Source organism: Paramormyrops kingsleyae, chromosome 9 (genome assembly GCF_048594095.1).
Source record: "Paramormyrops kingsleyae isolate MSU_618 chromosome 9, PKINGS_0.4, whole genome shotgun sequence".
Lineage (NCBI taxonomy): Eukaryota > Metazoa > Chordata > Actinopteri > Osteoglossiformes > Mormyridae > Paramormyrops > Paramormyrops kingsleyae.
The window spans coordinates 31,595,297-31,598,849 of record NC_132805.1 but is presented as its reverse complement, the minus strand read 5'-3'; positions in this window follow the sequence as shown (position 1 = coordinate 31,598,849).

Here is a 3,553-nt window from a genome sequence, read left to right as displayed (position 1 = left end):
AGAGGGGGGGAGTCGTGTCTTGTTCTTGAACGGAAACAGAGCTGTCAAGAGTTGGTGTGTCACTATGAATGGGGCTTAAGGCACAAGATTTTATTGTGAAATAGGTCAGGGTCCCAGAGAAACAGCGACGTCACGCCTGACATAAGCAGGTACGTGTCTTTGAGCGAAATCTGAGACATTTCTTGAGAAGTGCAAGTCCCAGAAAACAAACAAATAAATGGGATACATGCATTAAAAATGAACATATAGTGCGAAGTGTCAGCAAAATTTCACAAAACCACTGTGAAATCCACATCAGATAATGTTCCCACAGTTCATGTCTTATGGGGTGTGTCTCGGTCATCTTACCCAGATACATTCAAGCGAGACTGAATTTATTGCCATAATCAACAAAAAAAGGCAAATTTACCTTCCTGTTTTGTTCAAGTTGAACTCAATCGATCAATCAGGTCCTGCTAACAATCTGTGGGCGGGGGGGCAGCCAAAATTCAAACCGTTTGGGAGGCGCCATGGCTCAGTGGGCTTGGACGTTATGTCTGTGATCAGAACGTTGTTGATTCAAATTTTGTGGTCAGTAGACATTTCGTTGACGGGCCCTTGAGCAAGGCCATTACCACCCAAGGCCATTAACACCCAGGTGTTGCCTGCTTTCCCAAAAACGTAGATTGCGTTGGATAAAAGGGTCTGCCAGATAAGAATAATGCATTCTACGGTACATGGATGAACACTTTTGGAAAAAAGTGAGTCGGGGAATGTACTGTAGGAGGGGGTTCCACACAGCGTGAAACAGCAACGAAACAAGAGAGGCGTGAAACATTAGGGATAGAATTACCGGCCTTCATAGCAGACTATCTGACAGTCCAGGACCATGAACCAACCTTCTTCCCTTTATTTAATGCCTTGGGTGTTATTAAATAATTTGCTTGATTTGCATATATACTTGCTCAGTACTGATGATAATTTAGAACCATTTGGTGCTTACAGAACACATGTGATACAGTATGTCAGGAACCAATCAGGTGAAGTATGTATAGATCGGTAACAAATTACAAAATATCAGCCTCGGACATTAAGTCTTGAAACGTTACACAGCGCCAGTTTCAGTTTGTCTATCTAAAAACACCAACACGGACATACAAAACCAGCTATTAATAGCTGCTCACGGTTTATTATTTTGATTGCTTTTACTGATTTGTGATCGATTTCAATAGACTGAGCGACAAAATCAGCTGTTGATTGAAAGGTCAAGAGATACCTGGTCTATTTCTTATCTCCACAAGATGGCTACATACATGTCTTGGTCTTCCTTCAAGCCCAGGTGCTTGCAGTGCTCTCAACTTGACATACAGCTTATTACAAAAAGCAACAGCTCTTTCGTTACCATGTGACCTCCTGTCCCCCAGGGTGAATGAATCAATATAAATTACCACTGATCGAGGGGAAAGAGCAGGTAAGTGGAACCAAGCATGGGTTTCTCCCCCAAATGGGAATAATTGAGGTTCTAAGGGGCCAGAGCTCAGGATCCTTTGCATGTGTCCACCAGAAACAGGTCATCCGTCAGTCATAATGGGCCCCCCTCCCCCATCCTGCACCGAAGGTGGCCCCCCAAGCGTTATTCCTGGAGGAAGTCCTCTCGTTTCTCTGTAGTCGGCAGCAATCACAAGACACCCCCACCCTGCTTCTTTTATTAGTACCAAATTAGCCTCTTTTAGCCACTGTGTACAAAAATGCATTGACAATGCAATGTATAGGGGTCTAGTTAGGGATGAATGGATAGGGGAGCTGAGTCTTTACTAGGGGGGTTGATGGCAAACTATTCATGACTTAAGCCAATAAATACACATTCATTTTGGGGTGGGGGGCTAAAAACATTTTAGGGGAGCTAAAGCCCCCTTAAAATTGTTCTAATGACACCACTGGACTTGTAAAGTTCTGAGATCTCATCTTCAGTGAGGTCTCCTGGTCCATGGTAACCCAACCCTCAGTCTCTGGTCGTCTTCACCAATCGTCATACATAATGGTACATAGACGGTAAGCTTAGCACCATCAGCCGTGAGGCCCATTTCTCGACCACCTCAAAGCATTAGCAGAACATTTCCTCACAGGGATGTTGGGCTTTCTATCAGTCAAAAGTCTGCCTGAATATTGTCAGGTGAGGAGCGTTGCTGAGGGAACCTTCTCCTCCCCAGACAATAATCTGCACCTTACACAGTGAGAAGTGTCATGTTGGGTCTGGACAGACACGGGGCTCCTCACCATCTGCGAGGTCAGACGTCCTCTTGTCATCTCTCAGCTTGCACTTTCTCTCATCACAGCCATAAAAACCCTTTGATGTTTCATGGAGGACTTGACTGGAAGTGAAGCCATAAAGAGCAGAGCTGATGTTTCCTGTGGGACCAGCAGTTATTGATTATCTACGTGACCTCCTGCATCCCCCCAAAACCCCATGCTCTGCTCATTCAGTGAAAATCACACCATTGGTGGCCTTGACGTTTTGAATCAGTACCAAAATCAAACCAGTCTTTCCGATCAACTGTATCTATCCCTTACATTTACAGATTTGTTTTTCAAGAAATATATTAAAGAAAACCTTGTTTGTGTTTGACGAACCGCTTTAGTTTTTTGTTATTTGTGGAAAGATGTAGAGCTGCACTACTGCTGGATGACATGACATGAAAAACTGTTTTTGGGCAATCAAATCTTCCAGACAAGCTGGTGGTGAACTTCAAGGTTTACTATGTACAGTTTAGCACCTGAATTGCTAATGACTAATAACTACTGCTTCTCAGTACTAATTCCCCTCTCAACACTTCTCTCACATTCTTTTTTCATTAAAAGTTCTCATCAAAAATTTCAAAAAGTAATTTGAGTTTGCATTTTTTCCAGAACAACAAAATATCACAAACTGGAATATACATGTAACTGAACTCTAATTAGTTTTTAACTTGTTTTAAGATGAATGAGTTGTATTTACCGCATCTACAATGTGATTGATGAACAACAGAGAAAAACTATTCTCTTATGTCATAAAGCTTTCCTCTCTTTTCCTTCAATGGGTTGTAAAATTTTGATTTGTTTTGAAGTCCTACAATTGATCTGGTGTCAACTAACTTTGTCAAGGAAGGGGGTTTTTAAAAGGCAAAGGAATTACTTGAAGTCTGCATGATGCCCTGCTGAGTGTGGTTTCCATGGTGAACGGGAATACAAATCGAGCAGGATATCGTCATCGGGATCTTCACTCACACGACGCACATTGGGGCTCCAGGGGCAAACTACCACACCTTATTCCTCAACGGTTCCATTCTCCCTACTCCTCACCCACGTACGATCCTCAAGTGATAATCGAGGTTCCCAGAAAATGAGCTTTTATTGCTACAACACAATTTCCACACAAAGTGGATTAAAACAATGCTGAGATGGTGAAAGCCTTGTCAGAGCAAAGGGCATGTAGACTATCAAATACAGCCATTTTATTAGTCACAACCTCAGTAAGGAGAGTCATACCTAAACAATCAAAATGATTAGGGAAAAGGATATAATGCAATAGCTTCAG